This window comes from Bos indicus, chromosome 19 (genome assembly GCF_029378745.1).
Source record: "Bos indicus isolate NIAB-ARS_2022 breed Sahiwal x Tharparkar chromosome 19, NIAB-ARS_B.indTharparkar_mat_pri_1.0, whole genome shotgun sequence".
Lineage (NCBI taxonomy): Eukaryota > Metazoa > Chordata > Mammalia > Artiodactyla > Bovidae > Bos > Bos indicus.
This window is the reverse complement of record NC_091778.1, coordinates 743,389-768,811: the sequence shown is the minus strand read 5'-3', so window position 1 is coordinate 768,811 and position 25,423 is coordinate 743,389. Positions and strand designations below refer to the sequence as shown.

The following is a 25,423-nucleotide window of genomic DNA, read 5'->3' as shown; positions in this document are numbered from 1 at the left end:
CCCTTTTCTCCACACCCTCTCCAGCATTTATTATTTGTAGACTTTTGGATGGCAGCCATTCTGACTGGTGTGAAATGGTACCTCATAGTGGTTTTGATTTGCATTTCTCTGATAATGAGTGATGTTGAGCATCTTTTTATGTGTTTATTAGCCATCTGTATGTCTTCTTTGGAGAAATGTCTATTTAGTTCTTTGGCCCATTTTTTGATTGGGTCATTTATTTTTCTGAAGTTGAGCTGTAGGAGTTGCTTGTATATTTTTGAGATTAGTTGTTTGTCAGTTGCTTCATTTGCTATTATTTTCTCCTATTCTGAAGGCTGTCTTTTCACCTTGCTAATAGTTTCCTTTGATGTGCAGAAGCTTTTAAGGTTAATTAGGTCCCATTTGTTTATTTTTGATTTTATTTCCAATATTCTGGGAGGGGGGTCATAGAGGATCCTGCTGTGATGTATGTCAGAGAGTGTTTTGCCTATGTTCTCCTCTAGCAGTTTTATAGTTTCTGGTCTTATGTTTAGATCTTTAATCCATTTTGAGTTTATTTTTGTGTATGGTGTTAGAAAGTGGTCTAGTTTCATTCTTTTACAAGTGGTTGACCAGACAGCATTTTTAAAGCAGCACTAAGGTGGGGCAAGGGTGGGATGATTTGGGAGAATGGCATTGAAACATGTATAATATTATATGTGAAACGAATTGCCAGTCCAGGTTCGATGCATGATACAGGATGCTCGGGGCTGGTGCACTGGGATAACCCAGCTGGATGGTATGGGGAGGCAGAATGGGGAACACGTGTACACCAGTGGTGGATTCATGTTGATGTATGGCAAAACCAATACAATATTGTAAAGTAATTAGCCTCCAATTAAAATAAATAAATTTATATTAAAAATGGGGGAAATGAATCAGACATTTGCTTGCACTATACGTAGTTTATCTTGTTTCACTGCTTCATCAATAAACTTCTATAAACAAATAAGCTTTTGTTGGTAATAAGAATATTTTCCAGCTTCAGGAAGGAGATTTTTGTAAAAATTCCTCCCACTGATGAGTGTTGTATGTGTGTACACGGGCCGAGGGTGGGGGGTAGAAGACGCATCTTCTCTTTTCTGGCTGCAGAGAGCTCGTTTCAGAGCCTAGTTATGATCCTCAAATTCTCACTATGTGCATACTGGGTATTGAGTCACAGGGCTCCTGGTCAAAATTCTGTGTATAACAAAGTCATAAGGTTTCTGCTGGCACATGCTGTGTGGCAAGTGTTTGCCCTAAAACCTTTGGGGATGGTAGGGGCACATGAGTTAGAGTCAGAAAATACAGACTTTATTCTTTTACTTAGAGTCTAATTCTACCTTTTTGGCAGTGAAAGTGGGATCCAGCCGGTAGAGGTCAGTGTTGGGTACTATTTGAAATTACCTAATTTATTCTATAAGGTCCTCTTATAGAAGCGTGGTAAAAATAATTGCAAGGGAGTAAAACCTCCTGATTAAGGAGGATTAACACCGAAGATCAAAATTCAAAGAAATAGTCTCCTAATACAGTGTAGATGAGCAGAAATGACTGGAAAATGATTCTGTTACAGGAACAATAGCAAAACTTAGTCTGTAAATATTAGATTCATGATTGAAGTGCTTCTCTCCACAGAATAAATGCATGTGGGTTGAAACTGAGAAATGTAAATTACTAAATGTTTCAGTAAGAAAAATGAGTTTTTAATTTAGAAAAGGTTATAAGTAATGGTTGTTCTTGGGACTTCCCTGGTAGTCAAGTGGTTAAGACTTCACCTTCAAGTGCAGGGGACACAGGTCTGATCCCTGGTCAAAAAAAAAAAAAAAAAAACATGAAACAGAAGCAATATTGAAACAAATTTAATAAAAACTTAAAAAATAATCCACATTAAATAAATCTTCAAATAATATAGTTTTCTTAATCTTTGTTTATAGATTTCATTAATGAACTGTATGTGTCTATTCAGGGATTCCCAGGGTGTCTGAGAGATAATCATACTTTGAATAAAATAATCTGAGTCTCTCTTAAAGGTGCAAGAATAAGTAGAGCAAGATGATAACAATGCATGGTTTTTGGAAAATGACTATTCAGAGGGATTAAAGAAAATAAAATAACACAGGTAAGAAACCAGTTAGTAAAGAATTTGGACACTTTCTTGCAGGTACTGTTGGACCATTAAAGGTGTTTCTTCTTCTAGGATGTCTTTGCCAGCTGATTGAATTTAGGAAGTGGAGAAGGCATGAAATTATATTCTGTGGAAGTCCTGAAGCAAAGTCTGGTCTACCGTGGAAGAATTGTTTGCAAAAACACACCAACTTAATTGCCAACAGGAGCATTTAACTAGCAATTTAGATGTATAGAAGGAAAGAAATATTCCCTTGAGGAAGAAGTGAGGATTTCCTCTCTAAAGAGTCTTGCTTTATAAAAGCAAGTTAAGTTCCTGTTTAAAAATCTTACAGTTCTTAAACAATGTAACATTTAAAAATATATTTAAAAATCAACAGGAATAAAGTAATCAGAAAAATTTGAAAAAGGTAAATATAAACTATTATGTATTAATATTCTATTTTAATTCAAGATAGTTTCTAAATTTCAGGATCAAGATTTAGTAAATAATATCAAACAACTATGGGCTTTCCTTTGTGGATCAGATAGTAAAGAATCTGTCTACAATGCAGGAGACCCAGATTTGATCCCTGGGTTGGGGACATCCCCTGGAAAAGGGAATGACTATCCATACCAGTATTCTTCCCTGGAAAATTTCACAGAATAGATAGGCTACAACTCCATGATGTCACAAAGAGTCTGACATGACTGAACTACTAATACACATGTCAAACAACTAAAATCATGAGTATATATAGGTTGAGCACCTATTTATTCTTTAAGATAGCCTTATTTAAGTTAGGTTTCTTACTTTCTGCATTAAAAAGTTAAATAATGTGTTTGAAGCATTTGAAATATTTATTTCTAATTTGTCTATTGTTAACATAATACTAACATTAATATTATTGATTTATAAAAATAATCTATTAAGAAAACTGTGATCAAAGAATGTTATATTGCCTTCAAATTAATCAAGCATATTTTGCTAAACTGTCAATAAAGTAAATGTTGCCATTAAAACTAAAATAATTTTAATGAGAAAGAATCACCTTTTATTAGTGATTTTCCTTCTATAGTGCTTCCTGAATGGCACTAGTGGTAAAGGATCTGCCTGCCAGTGCAGGAGACATAAGAGACATGGGTTCAATCCCTGAAAGAGCCTTTGGATGAGGGTATGGTAACCCATTCCAGTATTCTTGCCTGGAGAATCCCATGGACAGAGGAGCCTGGCAGGCTACAGTGTCAACAAGAGTTGGACACGACTGAACATCTGAGCACTTCCCTCCATAGGGGAATATATGAAGCATTTTTTTGCGTCCAAATTATAATTTTCTGAAAGAGAGTATTTAGCTTAGCCTTTTTGGTTAATTTTTATTATTGTTTATCTTGCTTAATCAAATCAGACAGCAAACAGGGAAGGAATTGGACACAATATCTGACTACATTTGTGAAACTTATATATATATTGATCTTTCTTTTACCTGAGAACATTTAACTTTGTCTAAAAGTATTTAAACATCCAAAATTAATAGGACTAAAAATAGTTAAATGTCAAAATGTTGTGTTTTAATCAATTAGATGTATTTTAATTCAGTAATTTGGAATTGTAATGGTGGAACCTTATGATCTTGAATATGAAAGCTTTGTCTCTTACATTCTTATACTTTTAACTTTATCATTTCTTGGAAAATAACCATTTATAATTATAATTTCTACTTTTAAGTTAATTCAGAAGCATTTATGAAGTAGTAAATTAGGGTAGAGCCTTATGCCACATCTTTATAGAATGAGTTATTAGATATAATATTAAGGGTAAAAAAGATACATAAATAGTCAATAGAACATTGTGTTAGATGTTTTAGACCAGGTATTATTATATTATAGAATAGGTTGATTGGGGGAAAAAATCATGGAAGTTCAATGATGGCTTGACTGTAAGAAGTAGTTAGTTTATCTGCTTTTTCCATTCTCACACCATAATTTAAATTAAAATGATGAGACATATGGATTTTATTAGAATGTAGATGTAACTTCATAATTCATTTAAGATTTTTTTCTGCAGATGAGCTTATAGATCCTGATTTCAAATCAAATATCCCCAAATCACAGAACACAAGGTGTCAGAAAGTAACTGAGAAATGATTAAGATCAAAGCCCATGTCCTAGTCCAATTGTACAAAATGCAGTCAAGAAATGTAAATTTAGAAAGAGAAGATCAATTAAAAATTGCAGAAACAAATCTCACTGTCATGATGGAATTTGTCCACCTGGGTTTCACTGATACTCCCAATTTCAGTGGTTTCTTTTTGGGATATTCTTAGTCATCTACATGATTATCCTGTTGGGGAAGGGTGTCATAATTATAATAACCAGAGTAGATGCCACTCTTCAGACACCTATGTATTTTTCCCTCTGCAATTTTTCTTTCCTAGAAATCTGTTACATATCCATCACTGTTCCAAGGATGCTCATGGACATTTGGACCCAGACAGGAACCATTTCTTTTTTCACTTGCGCTACACAAATGTGCTTCTTTCTTATGCTGGGAGCCACTGAGTGCTTCCTCCTGGCCGTGATGGCCTATGACCACTGTGTGGCCATCTGTGACCCTCTGCACTATCCCCTGGTCGTGCACCTCCTGGTCTGCATCAGGCTGGTGGTTGCCTCCTGGATCAGTGGTGCTCTGGTCCAAATAACCCAGACATGCCAGATTTTCTTTCTGTCTTTCTGTGGCTCCAACACAGTCAATCATTTCTTCTGTGACATTCCACCATTGTTAAAACTGGCTTGTAGAGACATCTTTGTTAATGAGATGGTGGTCTATATATTTGCTATATTGTTTGTCACTGTTCCCTTTGTGTTGATACTTGGATTCTATATTAGAATTAGCTCCACCATCCTAAAGTTGCCAGAAAACACAGGAAGGACCAAAGCTTGCTCTTCCCACATCACTGTTGTACTTTTATTCTACGAGTCAGCCACTGTCACCTACTTAAAGCCTAAATCAAATGAGCATGAAGGACTAGACAAACCGCTGTCTCTTTTCTACACCATTTTGACTCCAATGTTCAATCCTATCATATATAGCCCACGGAACAAAGACGTTTGAAAGGCAATGAGAAAATATCTTCCCTAATTATCGGGATTATGAGACATTTGAAATAATACAGAAGTTATGCTGCATTTCTGTATGTAAGTTGTTCACAGACTTAACTGAAATTTACTGTTCAGTATTGTCCTAAATTTTGAAATAATCTCATGCTGTAATTTCCTTTTAGTAGAGAATTATGTCCTCAAGTTTATGGCAATTGTGTTCATTTACTTAGTAATGTTTTACTTTTAAAGATCAGTTTTTTTCCTCACTGTAAACTAGTAAATAGATATGTCTAAATAAACAATAAGGTGTGATATTCAGGATGAGCTATAATTGAAATTATGCCGTTTTCCCTTTATTTTCAATGCCTTTCTATACTCTACATTTATATTCTCTATTAAATAAATAAAACGCCCTCAGATGCTACAAAATCATCACTAAGTGATTTCTTCATAGGGAAAAATAGCTTACATATGTAAGGGTATAAGTATGAGAAGTACTTATAAAAACAGTTATGTGTAGTGTCAATGCTTATTGCAGCACTATTTTTCTAAGCAAAAAAAGGAAAATGAATGTTCATATTGAGAAAGGTTTTAATAAACATTGTGCATAAATATGATAGAAAAATATAGAGTCATTACCAAAAAAACAACATCACATCTATTTGCTAAGGGCCCCCAATAAATCATTTATTCTTGTATACATTTTTTTTTTTTTTTTTGTCGTTCCTTCCTACACTGACCCTTTGTTTAGCTATATGATTACCTTTGGCAAGGAAACTTTAGTAAATATGAATAGCACTTTGACATTAGAATTTGTCCTTTCTAACAATGGAAATCTTTTAATCACTGTGTTAAAAAGTTCACTCTACACTCCTGGACAATTAAAGAGCACATAGAAAGAAGCTACAGCTCATGTATAAATGATATAAAGATGTAATCAAATTCAGCAGATTTGCAATCTGCTACTTTAAGGATTTTTGAATCAATTATACAACATTATTTACAACTTATTTAAACTGTATATTATTCATTGATGTTAAAAATTTCTCTGTTTCTTTCTATACTGAAATGTGCATTTTAATTGTTTTAGAATACCCATATATGGTAAAATTTTCTAAGTACTTCCATGTCTGAAAATATATTTCACAAAGTTAATATCTTTGGACTAAAATAAAAGTCTCTCTGCTGAATACTGTAGATCAAAATTTGAATGACCTTCAGTATTACTACAAAGGAGTAAAGCACACACACTGTTAGATGCTGGGAAGTGAAGTGAAGTTGCTCAGTTGTGTCTGACTCTTTGCTATTCCATGCACTGTAGCCTACCAGGCTTCTCCATTCATTGAATTTTCCAGGCAAGAGTACTGGAGTGGGTTGCCATTTCCTTCTCCAGGGGATCTTCCCAACCCAAGGATCAAACCCAGATTTTCTGCATTGCAGGCAGACTCTTTACCATCTGAGCTACCAGAGAAGCCCCTAGTGAAGATAAAAATGCATGACCTACTTTTTTTAGGTCTACAGTTCTCAATACAATAGTATGTGCATCTTTACATTTTTAAGGAAAAAAAAATACCAAAAAAGAACAAAAACTGTAAAACTAAACAACAAACAAATAAAACTAAAACCAACCAAACAACCAAAAAAAAAAAAAATCAAATTATGTTCTATGGGCACAATGGAATTAAATGCAAATGATATTTTGTGAGTGGTGGGGAATGATGAAGGGAGGGAGTATGAGAAAATTTACATAAATGATAGACATGTTCCTCATCTTGGTTGAGATGGTGGTTTCACTGGTGTACACACGTGCAAAATATGTCTAATTAGAAGCTTTAAATATTCACTGTTTATTACACTTTATGCATTAGGACTTCCCTGGCAGCTCAGCTGGTAAAAAAATCCACCTTCAATACAGAAGATGCTGGTTCAATTTCTGGGTCTGGAAGATCCACTGGAACAGGGACAGGTTACCCACTTCAGTATTCTTCAGCTTCCCTTGTGGCTCAGCTGGTAAAGAATCCACCTGAAATCAGGAGACCTGAGTTCAACCCCTGGGTTGGGAAGATCCCCTGGAGGAGGGAACAGCTACCCACTCCAGTATTCTGTCCTGGAGAATTCCATCAACTGCATGGTCCATAGAGCCCCAAAGAGTTGGACACTACTGAGCGACTTTCAATTTCACACATTAGCAAAATGTTAAAAAGAAATTTTTAAAAGATTGGGGTTGAAAGTAGAAAATTTCATTAAAAGAAAACGAAGAGTAATTGTTACTATCAGTCTTGATCTACCAGCAATGTCAAACAAATATCTAGCCAGTAGTAACATGACACTATTGGTAATTTCATATCAGAAATAAACTAAAAACAATATGGTAAATACAAGAATAAATATCACATATTATACTTCTATTTTATTTTCAATACATATGTGTTTTTAAAACAAGCATTTTAATATTTTAATTATATAATGCGAGTTCATAAAAGGTATCATCAGATCAGATCAGATCAGTCGCTCAGTCGTGTCTGACTTTTTGTGACCCCATGAATCACAGCACGCCAGGCCTCCCTGTCCATCACCGACTCCCGGAGTTCACTCAGACTAACTTCCATAGAGTCAGTGATGCCATCCAGCCATCTCATCCTCTGTCGTCCCATTCTCCTCTTGCCCCCAGTCCCTCCCAGCATCAGAGTGTTTTCCAGTGAGTCAACTCTTCGCATGAGGTGGCCAAAGTACTGGAATTTCAGCTTTAGCATCATTACTTCCAAAGAAATTCCAGGGCTGATCTCCCTCAGAATGGGCTGGTTGGATCTCCTTGCAGTCCAAGGGACTCTCAAGAGTCTTCTCCAACACCACAGTTCAAAAGCATCAATTCTTCAGCGCTCAGCATTCTTCAGAGTCCAACTCTCACATCCATACATGACCACAGGAAAAACCAAAGCCTTGACTAGACAAACCTTTGTTGGCAAAGTAACGTCTCTGCTTTGAATATGCTATCTAGGTTGGTCATAACTTTCCTTCCAAAGAGTAAGTGTCTTTTAATTTCATGGCTGCAGTCACCATCTGTAGTGATTTTGGAGCCCAGAAAAATAAAGTCTGACACTGTTTTCCCATCTATTTCCCATGAAGTGATGGGACCGGATGCCATGATCTTCGTTTTCTGAATGTTGAGCTTTAAGCCAACTTTTTCACTCTCCTCTTTCACTTTCATCAAGACGCTTTTTAGTTCCTCTTCACTTTCTACCATAAGGGTGGTGTCATCTGCATATCTGAGGTTATTGATATTTCTCCCAGCAATCTTGATTCCAGTTTGTGTTTCTTCCAGCCCAGCATTTCTCATGATGTACTCTGCATAGAAGTTAAATAAACAGGGTGACAATATACAGCCTTGATGAACTCCTTTTCCTAATTGGAACCAGAATGTTGTTCCATGTCCAGTTCTAACTGTTGCTTCCTGACCTGCATACAAATTTCTCAAGAGGCAGATCAGGTGGTCAGGTATTCCCATCACTTTCAGAATTTTCCACAGTTTATTGTGATCCACACAGTCAAAGGCTTTGGCATAGAAAATAAAGCAGAGATAGATGATTTTCTGGAACTCTCTTGCTTTTTCCATGATCCAGCGGATGTTGGCAATTTGATCTCTGGTTCCTCTGCCTTTTCTAAAACCAGCTTGAACACCAGGAAGTTCACGGTCCACATATTGCTGAAGCCTGGTATGGAGAATTTTGAGCATTACGTTACTAGCGTGTGAGATGAGTGCAATTTTGCGGTAGTTTGAGCATTCTTTGGCATTGCCTTTCTTTGGGATTGGAATGAAAACTGACCTTCTCCAGTCCTGTGGCCACTGGTGAGTTTTCCAAATTTGCTGGCATATTGAGTGCAGCACTTTCACAGCATCATCTTTCAGGATTTGAAATAGCTCAACTGGAATTCAATCACCTCCACTAGCTTTATTCATAGTGATGCTTTCTAAGGTCCACTTGACTTCACATTCCAGGATGTCTGGCTCTAGGTCAGTGATCACACCATTGTGATTATGTGGGTCATGAAGATCTTTTTTGTACAGTTCTTCTGTGTATTCTTGCCACCTCTTCTTAATATCTTCTGCTTCTGTTAGGTCCATACCATTTCTATGCTTTATCGAGCCCATCTTTGCATGAAATATTCCTTTGGTATCTCTGATTTTCTTGAAGAAATCCCTACTCTTTCCCATTCTGTTGTTTTCCTCTATTTCATTGCATTCGTTGCTGAAGAAGGCTTTCTTATCTGTTCTTGCTATTCTTTGGAACTCTGCATTCAGATGTTTATATCTTTCCTTTTCTCCTTTGCTTTCTGCTTCTCTTCTTTTCACAGCTATTTGTAATGCCTCCCCAGACAGCTATTTTGCTTTTTTGCATTTCTTTTCCATGGGGATGGTCTTTATCCCCGTCTCCTGTACAATGTCACAAACCTCAATCCATAGTTCGTCAGGCACTCTATGTATCAGATGTAGGCCCTTAAATCTATTTCTCACTTCCACTGTATAATCATAAGGGATTTGATTTAGGTCATATCTGAATGGTCTAGTGGTTTTCCCTACTTTCTTCAATTTAAGTCTGAATTTGGCAATAAGGAGTTCATGGTCCGAGCCACAGTCAGCTCCTGGTCTTGTTTTTGCTGACTGTATAGAGCTTCTCCATCTTTGGCTGTAAGAATATAATCAATCTGATTTCGGTGTTGACCATCTGGTGATGTGCATGTATAGAGTCTTGTGTTGTTGTCCAAGGAGCTGTGGCTGCGCGGGTGCAGGAGGGCCTAGAGGAGCTATCCCACGTTGAAGGTCAGGAAGGGCGGTGGTGAGGAGATACCCCTCGTCCAAGGTAAGGAGCAATGGCTGTGCTTTGCTGGAACAGCCGTGAAGAGATACCCCACGCCCAAGATAAGAGAAACCCAAGTAAGATGGTAGGTGTTGAAAGAGGGCATCAGAGGGCAAACACACTGAAACCATACTCACAGAAAACTAGTCAATCTAATCACACTAGGACCACAGTGTTGTCTAACTCAATGAAACTAAGCCATGCCTGTGGGGCAACCCAAGACGGGCTGGTCATGGTGGAGAGATCTGACAGAATGTGGTCCACTGGAGAAGGGAATGGCAAACCACTTCAGCATTCTTGCCTTGAGAACCCCATGAACCGTATGAAAAGGCAAAATGATAGGATACTGAAAGAGAAACTCCCCAGGTCAGTAGGTGTCCAATATGCTACTGGAGATCAGTGGAGAAATAACTCCAGATAAAATGAAGGGATGGAGCCAAAGCAAAAAGAATACCCAACTGTGGATATGACTGGTGATAGAAAAAAGGTCCGATGCTGTAAAGAGCAACATTGCATAGGAACCTGGAATGTCAGGTCCACGAATCAAGGCAAATTAGAAGTGGTCAAACAAGAGATGGCAAGAGTGAATGTCGACATTCTAGGAATCAGCAAACTGAAATGGACTGGAATGGGTGAATTTAACTCAGATGACCATTATATCTACTACTTCAGGCAGGAATCCCTCAGAAGAAATGGAGTGGCCATCATGGTCAACAAAAGAGTCCGAAATGCAGTACTTTGATGCAATCTCAAAAATGACAGAATGATCTCTATTCGTTTCCAAGGCAAACCATTCAATATCAAAGTAATCCAAGTCTATGCCCCAACCAGTAACACTGAAGAAGCTGAAGTTGAACGGTTCTATGAAGACCTACAAGACCTTTTAGAACTAACACCCAAAAAAGATGTCCTTTTCATTATAGGGGACTGGAATGCAAAAGTAGGAAGTCAAGAAACACCTGGAGTAACAGGCAAATTTGGCCTTGGAATACAGAATGAAGCAGGGCAAAGACTAATAGAGCTTTGCCAAGAAAATGCACTGGTCATAACAAAGGTATCACAGGTCTTAGGGTAATTTGGTATGTAATGAACAAGTGTTCAGTTTCTACTAATGTCCAGTAGCAAGTTAAGAGTTCAATATTAAAAAGATGAGCACTTTGAAGAGAATGAAAGAGTCTTACTCAAAAATCCTAAAGGCTTGAGCTATAATTCACCTTTGGGGACCTGTCAAAGGCTTCAAGCAGCATCCCTATTTGCCATGGACACTTCAAACACCATTGGATTTACTGAAAAATATGGACCAGGTGATAGAGAGGCCTAGATAACAGCTTGAACCTATTTCAGAGCCTTCTGTTGTTCTAGGCTTCATTCAAAACTAGCAAGTTTTTGGGTCACCTGGGAACTGGATCACAGGAACATACTTAATAAAATGAATATGTTGCCTCCCAACTCTAAAAAGGCCTAGTATATCTGACCCTTCTTTCTTTGATCTAGGAGACAACAGATGCAGCAATGACTATTCATCTGAGAAGAGCTATCTTAATATACTCCATTTCACTTGCCCACTAGAAATTTCACTGAATCAGAAGACCCTTGAAATTTGGTCATGTTTATTTCTTACCCAGTATAAGAAAAGTAAGAAAGTACTTTACCAACAAGCCAGAGCAGTTGCTGCTTCTTGTTCCCTCAGTCTGGTCAGCATCATACCATCAATGTTAGGACCAGCATTATATTCCTTGTAAGACAAAGATGATGAAGGGCTCTACAAACTAAATTATGATGGAGAGATGGAGAGCTCATACAGCCTTGAAGTGAGTGAGTGAAGATGTGTTGTTGGTTTTGCTAGCAGAAAGCAAACTCTGTCTTGTTGGCTGCACAGACAATGTGGAGAAGAACACCAATAGTTTCATGCCACGGTCTGGGGATGTGGTCATTTGCTCAACCAGTGAAACTACATCTGGTTCATCAGGAGCAACTGAAGACACCTGGTTAAGACAACTGAAGACACTTGGTTAAACTCATGCTAATTACTCTTTCCTCAATATTTGTCTTCTAGATAATTCAAATGGGAGAGCTAAATGGGAATATAGGAAGAATTATCATCACTGTGTCGTTTAAGTCCTTGTAGCACCTGGGTTTCCCAGGTAGTGATGGTGGTTAAGAACCTGCCTGCCAATGCACGAGACTTAACAGATGCAGGTTCGATCCCTGGGTTGGGATGACATTGATTCCAAGAATCTCATGGACAGAGGAGTCTGGTGGGCTACAGTCCATAGGGTCTTAAAGAGTAGGACACAACTGGAGCGACTTAGCACACATGCATGCACTCAGACAGTATCGATCTCTGTAACACCTTCAGGAATGTAGTACTACTGTAAAAATTTCCCAGAAATGGTTAGTTTAAATGGCTTCCATTTGGACTATCTCACCATGACACCCCTAACTTCACAGTTTATGGAACCTATGTGGGGATGCTGCCAACTGCTAAGAATATCTATTCTAATTATACATTCTGGAACATGGAAAATAACTATAGAATGAGTTCAGGAACTCCCCTGAACTCACTATGAGGTGAATCTGAGCTAAAGTTCTGTTGATCATTCAACCCCCATAAAGTTCTACTTTCACTGGATGACTACAGTGGTAACTTGGGTCTCTTGGAATCAATGTCATTTCATAACCAGTTTTTTGTTCAGTTCAGTTGCTCATTTATGGCCAACTTTTGCAACCCCATGGACTGCAGCATGGCATGCCTCCCTGTCAATCACCAACTCCTGGAGCTTACTCAAACTCAAGTCTATTGAGTCAGTGATACCATCCAACAAACTCATCCTACATTGTCCCCTTCTCCCACATTCAAACTTTCCCAGCATCAGGGTCTTTTCCATTGAGGCAGTTCTTCACATCAGTTGACCAAAGTATTGGAATTTCAGCTTCAGCATCAGTCCTTCCAATGAATATTCAGGACATCCTAAAGGACTGATCTCCTTTAGGATGGACTGGTTCGATCTCATTGCAGTAAAAGGAATTCTCAAGAGTCTTCTCCAACACCACAGTTCAAAAGCATCAATTCTTCTGCACTCAGTTTTCTTTACAGTCTAACTCTCACATCGATACATGCCTATTGGAAAAACCATAGCTTTGACTAGACAGACCTTTGTGGGCAAAGTAATGTCTTTGTTTTTTAGCATGCTTTCTAGGTTGGTCATATGTTTTATTCAAAGGAGCAAGTGTATTTTAATTTCAAGTCTTCAGTCACCATCTACAGTGATTTTGGAGCCCCCAAAATAAAGAATCCAGTAGTTTCAGAAAATAATGTTTATTTCCTTTTCCCAAGTGCATTTACCTTGATAAAATCTTTGAGTCCTTTTGGGGAGGGTGGTATAAATATTACAAATAAAAATTCTGGCTATTGTCACATGCTTCTCTAGAGGACTCAAACTCCCCTTCATTGAAAGATTTCTGAGGCTGTAAAGTGGCTCATTTCTGGGAAGTAATGAGGAACCAAGACTATCTATTTTAATAATTTTAATTCAATTTTGGCTGATTTAAGTCAGTAGGTGCACAATATGCTACTGGAGATCAGTGGAAAAATAATTCCAGAAAGAATGAAGAGATGGAGCCAAAGCAAAAACAACAGCCAGTTATGGATGTGATTGGTGATGGAAGCAAGGTCCAATGCTGTAAAAAGCAATATGGCATAGAAACCTGGAATGTTAGGTCCATGAATCAAGGCAATTTGGAAGTGGTCAAATAGCAGATGGCAACAGTGAATTCTGAAATTTTAGGAATCAGCGAAAATGGACTGAAAAGGAAGAATTTAATGCAGATGACCATTATATCTACTACTGTGGACAAGAATCAGCAGAGATTCTTAAGAGAATGAGTGGAGTAGCCATCATAGTCAACAAAGAGTTCAAAATGCAGTACTTGGGTGCAATTTAAAAAATGACAGAATGATCTCTGTTCATTTCCAAGGCAAATCATTCAATATTGTGGTAATCCAAGTCTACGCCCTGACCAGTAATGTTGAAGAAGCTGAAGTAGAATGGTTCTATGAATGCCTGCAAGACTTTTTAGAATACCCCCCCCCAAAAAAATGTCCTTTTCACTATAGGGGACTGGAATGCAAAAATAAGAAGTCAAGAAACATCTAGAGTAGCATGCAAATTTGACCTTGGAGTACAGAATGAAGCAGGGCAAAGGCTAACAGAATTTTGGCAAGAGAATGCACTGGTCATAGCAAACAGCCTCTTCCAACAACAAGAGAGAAGAATCTACACTTGGACATCACCAGATGGTCAACATTGATATCAGATTGATTATATTCTTTGCAGCCAAAGATGTAGAAGCTCTGTACAATAAGCAAAAACAAGACTGGGAGCTGAATGTTGCTCTGATCATGACCTCCTTATTGCCAAATTCAGATTTAAAAAAGAAAGTAGGGAAAACCACTATGCCATTCAAGTATGACCTAAATCAATTTCCTTATGATTATACAGTGGAAGTGAGAAATAGATTCAAGGGACTAGATCTGATAGACAGAGTGCCTGATGAACTGTGGAAAAAGGTTCATGACATCATACAGGAGGCAGGAATCAAGACGATCTCCAAGAAAAATACATGCATAAAAACAAAATGACTGTCTGAGGAGGCCTTACAAATAGCTGCGAAAAGAAGAGAAGTGAAAAGCAAAGGAGAAAAGGAAAGATACACCCATTTGAATGAAGAGTTACAAAGCATAGCAAGGAGACATAAGAAAGCCTTCCACGGTGATCAGTGCAAATAAATAGAGGAAAACAGTAGAATGGGAAAGACTAGAGTTCTCTTCAAGAAAATTAGAGATATCAAGTGAATGTTTCATGCAAAGATGGGCTCATTAAAGGAAAGAATATTTATGGACCTAACAGAAGCAGAAGATATTAAGATCTGGCAAGAACACACAGAAGAACTATACAAAAAAGATCTTCATGACCCAGATAATCACGATGGTGTGATCACTGACCTAGAGCCAGACATCCTGGAATTGGAATTAAAGTGGGCCTGAGGAAGCATCACTAGAAACAAAGCTAGTGGAGGTGATGGAATTCCAGTTGAGTTACTTCAAATCCTGAAAGATGATGCTGTGAAAGGGTTGCACTCAATATGCCAGCAAATTTGGAAAACTCAGCAGTGGCCACAGGACTGGAAAAGATCAGTTTTCATTCCAATCCCAAAGAAAGGCAATGCCAAAGAATGCTCAAACTACCGCACGATTGCACTCATCTCACATGCTAGTAAAATAATGCTCAAAATTCTCAAAACCAGGCTTCAACAATACATGAACTGTGAGCTTTCAGATGTTCCATCTAGTTTTAGAAAAGGAAGAGGAACCAGAAATCAAACTACCAACATCCACGGGATCTTCGAAAAACCAAGAGAGTTCCATAAAATCATCTATTTCTGCTTTGTTGACTATGTCAAAGCCTTTGATTGTGTGGATAATGATAAACCATTGAAAATTCTAAAAGATACGGGAATATCAGCCCACCTTACCTGCCTCTTAAGAAATCTGTATATAGTTCAGGGAACAATAGATAGAACTGGACATGGAACAACAGACTGGTTCTGAATAGGAAAAGGAATACATCAGGCTGTATATAGTCACCTTGCTTATTTAACTGGAATGAAGCACAAGCTGGAATCAAGATTGACAGGAGAAATATCAATAACCTCAAATATGCAGAAGACACCACCATTATGGCAGAAAGTGAAGAATAACTAAAGAACCTCTTGATGAAAGTTAAAGAGGAGAGTGAAACAGTTGCCTTAAAATTCCACATTCAGAAAACTAAGATCATGGCATCTGGTCCTGTCACTTCATGGTAAATGGATGGTGATACAGTGGAAACAGTGGCAGATTTTATTTTGGGGAGCTCCAAAATCACTGCAGATGGTGATTTCAGCCATGAAATTAAAAGAGGCTTACTCTTGGAAGAAAAGTTATGACCAACCTAGCAGCATATTAAAAAGCAGAGACAATACTTTGCCAACATAGGTCCATCTAGTCAAGGCTATGGTTTCTCCAGTAGTCAAGAATGGATGTGAGAGTTTGACTATAAAGAAACCTGTGTGCAGAAGAATTGATGCTTTTGAACTGTAGTCTTGGGGAAGACTCTTGAGAGTCCCTTGGACTGCAACAAAATCCAACCAGTCCATCCTAAAGGAAACAATCCTGATTATTCATTGGAAACACTGATGCTGCAGCTGAAACTCCAATACTTTGGCCACCTGATGTGAAGAACTGATTCTTTTGAAAAGACTCTGATGCTGGGAAAGATTGAAGGTGGGAGAAGAAGAGGATGACAGAGGATGAGATGGTTGGATGGCATCACAGAGTTATCGGACATGAGTTTGGGTAAACTAGGGGATTTTGTTATGGACAGGGAGGCCTGATATGCTGCAGTCTGTGGGGTCTCAAAGAGTCAGACATAAATGATTCACTGAACTGATAATCCTGATAAATACTAATGCCAAGAAGTATGGGCTTTGCAGGTGATGCTAGTAGTAAAGAACCTGCCTGCCAATGCTGGGGACATAAGAGACACTGGTTCAGTTCCTGGGTTGGGAAGATCCTCTGAAGGAGGGTATGACAACTTACTCGTATTTTTGCCTGGAGAATTTCATGGACAGAGGAGCCTGGTGTGCTACACTCCATAGGTCGCAAACAGTAGGACAGGACTGAAGTGACTTTGCAAGCAGGTGTGCAGTTTCTGTATAGTGTGAAGAAATAAAATGTGGTTTTAGTGTCCATGCTGTGGATAAAAAAAAAAAAAAAAAAGTAAAAGCAAAGGGGAAAAAAAAAAAAAAAAAAGTACCCTCTTAAACAGCATGTAGTGATGTCAGGAATTTGCTCCATCATCTGCACTATAAGAATTAAAGGCTGGGTTTAGTTTCCTGGGTTTAGTCTGCTGCACATGTATAGATGAAGCAGAGTTCATCTGTTTCACAGTTTTAATCTGAAGTTAGTTGCCATTGACTCCATGGAAAGTGGATTGGAATATGTGAGGTGTGGTTTTGCTCTACATGAGTTGTATTTGTTCAAGCTAGTCAGATCACTTATAATTATAATGGGAACCTATCATTTTTGAGTTATATGGAGACAGAATATGACAATATACGTTTAACGTGAAGATTACATGTGTATATGTCTCTGTGTGTATGCAAATAAATCCTATATCTGCTTATTGAAGTCTTAGGCCCTGGCAAATGTAACTGCTTTGGAGAAGTTTTTGAGGAGGCAATGATGCCTTTAGGGGAGATCTTATCTAATATAATTGTTGACCATGTAAGAGGAGATTATGGAGAACGGAATGGCAACCCACTCCAGTATTCTTGCCTGAAGAATCCCATGGGAGAAGAACTTGTAGAGTTACAGTACATGTGGTCACAATGTATTGGACACACTCAGAGACTAAACAAGCAAGAAGAGATTCAGTTCAGTTACTCAGTCATGTCCGACTCTTTGCGACCCCATAAATCACAGCACGCCAGGCCTACGTGTCCATCACCAACTTCCGGAGTTCACTCAAACTCACATCCATCGAGTCGGTGATGCCATCCAGCCATCTCATCCTCTTTCATCCCCTTTTCCTCCTGTCCCCAATCCCTCCCAGCATCAGAGACTTTTCCAATGAGTCAACTCTTTGTATGAGGTGGCCCAAGTATTGGAGTTTCAGCTTTAGCATCAGTCCTTCCAAAGAACACCCAGGGCTGATCTCCTTTAGAATGGACTGACTGGATCTCCTTGAGGTCCAAGGGACTCTCAAGAGTCTTCTCCAACACCACAGTTCAAAAGCATCAATTCTTAGGTGCTCAGGTTTCTTCACAGTCCAATTCTCACATTCATACATGACTACTGGAAAAATCATAGCCTTCACTAGATGACTTTGGTTGGCAAAGTAATGTCTCTGCTTTTCAATATGCTATCCAGGTTGGTCATAACTTTTCTTCCAAGGAGTAAGCGTCTTTTAATTTCATGGCTGCAGTCACCATCTGCAGTGATTTTGGAGCCCAAAAAAATAAAGTCTGACACTATTTTCACTGTTTACCCACCTATTTCCCATGTAGTGATGGGACCAGATGCCACAATCTTCATTTTCTGAATGTTGAGCTTTAAGGCAACTTTTTGACTCTCCTCTTTCACTTTCATCAAGGGGCTTTTGAGTTCCTCTTCCCTTTCTGCCATAAGGGTGGTGTCATCTGCATATCTGAGGTTATTGATATTTCTTCCAGCAATCTTGATTCCAGCTTGTGTTTCTTCCAGCCCAGCATTTCTCATGATGTACTCTGCATAGAAGGTAAATAAGCAGGGTGACAATATACAGCCTTGACTTTTTCCTTGCCAGTACTCCTTTTCCTATTTGGAAGAAGTCTGTTGTTCCATGTCCAGTTCTAACTGTTGCTTCCTAACTTGCATATAGGTTTCTCAAGAGGCAGGTGAGGTGGTCTAGTATTCCCATCTCTTTTAGAATTTTCCACAGTTTATTGTGATCCACACAGTCAAAGGTTTTGGCATAGTCAATAAAGCAGAAATCGATGTTTTTCTGGAACTCCCTTGCTTTTTTGATAATCCAGTGGATGTTGGCAATTTGATTTCTGGTTCCTTTGCCTTTTCTAAAACCAGCTTGAACATCTGGAAGTTCACGGTGCACATATTGCTGAAGCCTGGCTTGGAGAATTTTGAGCATTACTTTATTAGCGTGTGAGATGAGTGGAATTGTGTGGTAGTTTGAGCATTCTTTGGCACTGCCTTTTTTGGGGAATAGAATGAATACTGCCCTTTTCCAGTCCTGTGGCCACTGCTGCTGAGTTTTCCAAATTTGCTGGCATATTGAGTGCAGCACTTTCACAGCATCATCTTTCAGGATTTGAAATAGCTCAACTGGAATTCCATCACCTCTACTAGCTTTGTTCATAGTCATGCTTTCTAAGGCCCATTTTACTTAGGTTCAAATAATTTCTTCATTTTTAATCAAATTGTGTTTTCATTATGTATAAAAATTATGTACATTCTGACTACAAATTCTGTCAGATATATGGTTTGTAAATATTTTCTTCAGTTCATCTATCAATCTAGCATCTTTCTGTATTACATAATTACATATAGTATTAAAAATGATTTCTTAAATTATGTAATAGCAATAATAAATTATTAGAGAAAAATAAATTTTCCCCTCTGCTTATATTCTATTCATACTGCTTCAGTTTAATTTCATTATATAGGCCTCATCTTAAATGGAACAGTTATTAAATAAAGACTACTGAGCTATATGTAGCTATTCATCATGTTGAATGAGGACAGTTTTTATAGAACCAAATGCTGTACTACGCTGTATGGTCTCAATACTGGCACCAGGATAAGAACATCTACAAAAGTTGACTAAGCTGGTTCCCTTTTCTTCTCTATTTAGTCTCATGTCCTGTTACACAGTTTATCCAGAAGCTTAGTTATCACTCTTACATGCCAGCTCCTGGTTGTCAGTATCTATTTTTGCAAAGGCTAGACTCTGCAGTGACATACAATATTTCTACCAATTTCTGTGATTATAACCATTAAAGGACAGCAGAAATTCGGAGAGGTCGTAAATTGGCAATGTTTAAAGAAAATGTTTAAAAATAAAGTACCTCCATGTCTGGCATCCAGTCCCATCACTTCAGGCAAATAGAAGCCGGAAAAGTGAAAGCTAGGACAGATTTTATTTTCTTGGGTTTCAAAATCACTGTGGACAGTGACTGCAGCAATAAAATTAAAAGACATTTGCTCCTTGGAAGGAAAAATATGAAAAACCTAGATATCATATTAAAAAGAAGTGACTTCACTTTGCTGACAATGGTCTATATAGTTAAAAGTTTTGGTCTTCATTCCAATCATTGTTTCCTTATAGATAACACATTTTATTTCTCTAGCTCCTTTTTTCTATTTCTTTAGTTTGCAGTCATTACATCATGTCTGGGTGTGGATTTCTTTGAGTTTATCCTTTGGGAGATTTGTTGTGCTTCTTACATCTATAAGTTTATGTCTTCTGCTCAATTTAGGAAAATTTCAGACTTTTTTTTCCCTCCAGCAGGTTTTCTGTGTTTTGCTTTCTCGTCTCCTTCTTGGATTCTGATGACATAAATACTAGATCTTTTGTTTTCCAGAAGTCTCTGAGTCTCTGTTAAATTTTTTTAAACCATTTTCTCTCTGCTGTACAGATGGTATAATTTCTTTCTTCAGTTCATCGACTCTTTCTTCTGTCATTTTTGTTTTGCTATTGACCTCATCCATTGAATCACATATTTCTCATCAGAAACCATGGAAAGAAAAGGCAGTGCAACAACATTATAACAGTGCTGAAAGAACAGAACTATCCATTGAGAACTGCATATCTAGAAAAAAAAACTTTATAGGAAGAAAAATGAAATAAAAATATTCTCAGATAAAAGAAAAACAAGAGAATCTGCTGTGAGCAGACCTGCTATATAAAAGAAATGCTAAGGTGAGTTCTTCAAGTAGAGTGAATTTATATCAGAGAGAAACTCGGAACATCAGCAATGAAGGAAGGATGAAACAAATCATAAATATATAAATAGATATAATAAACTATTCTTTTCCTCTTATGTTGTTTGACTCAAGTATGCAGTTGAGAGATATTGTCATAACATTATCGATAACAATGGAGTTTTGAAGTGTGTAGATGTAATACATGGCAACTACCACAAAGGATAGGGGAGAATAAGGAAACTTCTGTGGTGGGAAGTTTTCAACATACCACTTACAGTGGTAAAATATCAGCCCTAAAAAAACAAAAGTTTTGGTCTTTCCAGTCATCATGTATGGATGTGAGAGTTAAACCATAAAGAAGGCTGAGCAACAAGGAATTGATGCTTTCAAATTGTGGTGATGGAGAAGACTCTAAAAGTCCCTTGGATTGCAAGATCAAACCAGTCAAGCCTAAAGAAAATCAACCTTGAGCATGAACTGGAAGTACTGATGCTGAAGTTGAAGCTTGGATACTCCGGGTACTTGATGTGAAGAGCTGACTCATTGGAAAAGACCCTGACGCTAGGAAAGATTGAAGTCAAAAGGAGAAAGAGGCAGAGGATGAGAAGGTGAGATAGCATCACCAACTCAAAAGACATGAATTTAGCAAAATCTGGAGATATTGGAGGACAGAGGAGCCTGGCGTCTTGCAGTCCGTAGGGTTACAAAGAGTCAGACAGGACTTAGCGACTGAATAATAACAACAATCTTTAATCTGCCCAAATTATCATCAGCCTGTTGTAGAAGGCTAAATTACATATCCTAGATTTTTTTATGAATAGCTTTTAACATTTTAAGAAAATTAGTGAATATGTATTATGCTTTATTTATTTATTTATTTCTGAGGACGTACTTAGCAAATTCACAGAATGAAATAGTACTTGAGAACCACAGACACAAAGGAGAGTGACAGACATATTAATCATCCAGGTCACTGTGAAAACAGTGTTAGTTCTGAGCTTTGGAAGTAGTCAAATCATGCTAGATACCAAGATGCTACCAAGGTTCAAGATACCAAGATGCTACCAAGGTTCAAGAAGTATGGAAAATTCATTGCTATCATTGCTCCTGAGCAGGATTTAGAGAGGATACAAACTGAAATTTCCAATACTACACAATTTTTCAATGAAGTGATATGGATACAAACAAGATAAAATTATTTTCAGAAAATAAAGCTGAAGTCTGATATTTTTAGAAAAAGTATTATCCATGCCAAAAACTTTATTTTTTATGTCTCTCATTATTTTATTTATTTATTTTTAGTTTAAATTTATTTATTTTAATTGGATGCTAATTACTTTACAATATCATCCTTGCACATATGGGATATATCATTAGGGGGAAAAAAACTCCCACATTCCAGTTTATTTCTGTTCTTTTTACATCACCCTCTATTTTTAGTAGCCTTAAACATTTAACAATAAATATTAAGAAACAATAATTTTTGCAAATCTTTGTACTAAGGACCTCAGGGAATACCAAAAGTACACATTGATATTTCCAAAGCATTAACAGTAGTAGAGAAGTTCCTTTATGAATAAAATAAACATAATTGAAGAAAGAGAGTAATAGCATAGAGAATATGATAGAGTCACAAAGTCAGTGAAATGTCCCTGGAAGACATATGGTTGGATGATAGGAGTAATATATGGTGATGAAAGTGCCTTTGAAACAAGAATGATTATAGCATCAATATTTATCATATCCAAAAGTAGAAGTGACCAATCTTCATCCAACTCATGGCTAAATTAACAAAACATATCCAAAGTGAAACATTTTTCAGCTTCAGTTCAGTTCAGTCGCTCAGTCGTGTCCGACTCTTTGCGACCCCATGAATTGCAGCACACCAGGCCTCCCTGTCCATCATCAACTCCCAGAGTGTGCTCAAACTCATGTCCATTGAGTCGGTGATGTCATCCAATCATCTCATCCTCTGTCATCCCCTTCTCCTCCTGCCTTCAGTCTTTCTCAGCATCAGGGTCTTTTCAAATGAGTCAGCTATCCACATCAAGTGGCAAAGTATTGGAGTTTCAGCTTCAACATGAGTCCTTCCAATGAACACCCAGGGCTGATCTCCTTTAGAATGGACTGGTTGGATCTCCTTGAAGTCCAAGGGACTCTCAAAAAGGCTTCTCCAACACCACAGTTCAAAAACATCAGTTCTTCGGCGTTCAGCTTTTTTCATAGTTCAACTATCACATCCATACATGACCACTGGAAAAGCCTATCCTTGACTAGACAAACCATTGTTGACAAAGTAATGTCTTTGCTTTTTAATACACTGTCTAGGTTGGTTTTGATCCCTGTCTCCTGTACAATGTCATGAACCTCTGTCCATAGTTCATCATGCAGTCTATCTATCAGATCTAATCCCTTAAATCTATTTCTCACTTCCACTTTATAATCATAAGGGATTTGATTCCCTTTAATCATAAGGGATTTGATTTGATTTAGGTCATACCTAAATGATATTTGATTTAGGTCATACCTAAATGGTCTAGTGGTTTTCCCTACATCTTCAATTTAACTCTGAGTTTGGCAAAAAGGAGTTCATGACCTGAGCCACAGTCAGCTCCTGATCTTGTTTTTGCTGACTGTATAGAGCTTCTCCATCTTTGGCTGCAAAAAATATAATCAATCTGATTTCGGTGTTGACCATCTGGTGATGTCCATGTGTAGAGTCTTCTCTTGTGTTGTTAGAAGAGGGTGTTTGCTATAACCAGTGTGTTCTCTTGGCAAAATTCTATTAGCCTTTGCCCTGTTTCATTCCATATTCCAAGGCCAAATTTGCCTGTTACTCCAGGTGTTTCTTCACTTCCTACTTTTGCATTCCAGTCCTCTATAATGAAAAGGACATCTTTTTGGGGTGTTAGTTCTAAAAGGTCTTGTAGGTCATCATAGAACCGTTCAAATTCAGCTTCTTCAGTGTTACTGGTTGGGGCATAGACTTGGATTATTTTGATATTGAATGGTTTGCCTTGGAAATGAACAGAGATCCTTCTGTTGTTTTTGAGATTGTATCCAAGTACTGCATTTTGGACTCTTTTGTTGACCGTGATGGCTACTCCATTTCTTCTAAGGGATTCCTGCCTGCAGTAGGAGATATAATGGTCATCTGAGTTAAATTCACCCATTCCAGTCCATTTCAGTTCGCTGATTCCTAGAATGTCAATGTTCACTCTTGCCATCTCCTGTTTGACCACTTCCAATTTGCCTTGATTCATGGACCTAACATTCCAGGCTCCTATGCAATATTGCTCTTTACAGCATCGGACCTTGCTTCTATCACCAGTCACATCCACAGCTGGGTGTTGTTTTTGCTTTGGCTCCATCCCTTCATTCTTTCTGGAGTTATTTCTCCACTGATCTCCAGTAGCATATTGGGCACCTACTGACCTGGGGAGTTTCTCTTTCAGTATCCTATCATTTTGCCTTTTCATATGGTTCATGGGGTTCTCAAGGAAAGAACACTTAAGTGGTTTTCCATTCCCTTCTCCAGTGGACCACATTCTGTCAGACCTCTCCACCATGACCCACCCATCTTGGGTGGCCCCACAGGGCATGGCTTATTTTCATTGAGTTAGACAAGGCTGTGGTCCTAGTGTGATAAGATTGACTAGTTTTCTGTGATTATGGTTTCTGTGTGTCTGCCATATGATGCCCTCTTGGAACACTTATCATCTTATTTGGGTTTCTCTAACCTTGGGCATGGGATATCTCTTCACGGCCGCTCCAGGAAAGTGCAGCCACGGCTCTTTACCTTGGACAAGGGGTATCTCCTCACTTCCGCCCCTCCTGACCCTGAACATGGAGTAGATCCTCTCGGCCCTCCTGTGCCCACGGAGCCACCACTCCTTGGACCTGTGGTTGCTCTTCTCAGCTGCCACCCCGACCTCGGGTGGGGGTAGCTCCTCCCAGCGGCCACCACTGACCTTGGATGTGGGGTAGCTCCTCTCGGCTGCTCCTGTGCTGTCACGGTCTGGCACTCTCGGCCGCCGCCCCTGACCTCAGACGTGGGGTACCTCCTCTTGGCCACTGTCCTGTGGGCATAAAGTCTTCCCAGCTTCTGCCCCTGACCTCAGACGTGCGATACTCCTCTCAGTCGCACATGTGCACCATAGCAGCCGCCCACACTTGGACGCCTTTGCAGCCACTGGAAGGCCTTACAAATGGCTGCGAAAAGAAGAGAAATGAAAAGCAAAGGAGAAAAGGAAAGATATAAACATCTGAATGCAGAGATCCAAAGAATAGCAAGAAGAGATAAGAACGCCTTCCTCAGTGATCAATGCAAAGAAATGGAGGAAAACAACAGAATGTGAAAGACTACAGATCTCTTCAAGAAAATTAGAGATACCAAGGTAACATTTCATGCAAAGATGGGCTCGATAAAGGACAGAAATGGTATGGACCTAACAGGAGCAGAAGATATTAAGAAGAGGTGGAAAGAATACACAGAAGAACTGTACAAAAAAGATCTTCATGACCAAGATAATCATGATGGTATGATCACTCACCTAGAGCCAGACAACCTGGAATGTGAAGTCAAGTGATGCTAGAAAGCATCAATACGAACAAAGCTAGTGGAGGTGATGGAATTCCAGTTGAGCTTTTTCAAATCCTGAAAGATGATGCTGTGAAAGTGCTGCACTCTATATGCCAACAAATTTGGAAAACTCAGCAGTGGCCACAGGACTGGAAAAGGGCAGTTTTCATTCCAATCCCAAAGAAAGGCAATGCCAAAGAATGCTCAAACTATCACACAATTGCAATACACATCTCAGACGCTAGTAAAGTAATGCTC

At 38.4% G+C, this 25,423-nt stretch overlaps 1 long non-coding RNA gene and 1 pseudogene across 1 annotated transcript in view; one reads left to right on the top strand and one right to left on the bottom strand.

Moving 5' to 3' along the window:
• Nucleotides 1-347: 347 nt before the first annotated feature.
• Nucleotides 348-25,423, bottom strand: part of LOC139177495 (uncharacterized) — a 37,893-nt gene continuing 12,817 nt past the window's right edge. Inside the window, exons 2-4 of the long non-coding RNA XR_011561886.1 lie at nt 24,555-24,795; nt 7,107-16,810; nt 348-1,805 (exon numbers count right to left, since the gene is read on the bottom strand). This is a non-coding gene — a long non-coding RNA (uncharacterized lncRNA). The remainder of the gene's footprint in view (nt 1,806-7,106; nt 16,811-24,554; nt 24,796-25,423) is intronic.
• Nucleotides 4,287-5,242, top strand: LOC139177494 (olfactory receptor 10AG1-like; annotated as a pseudogene).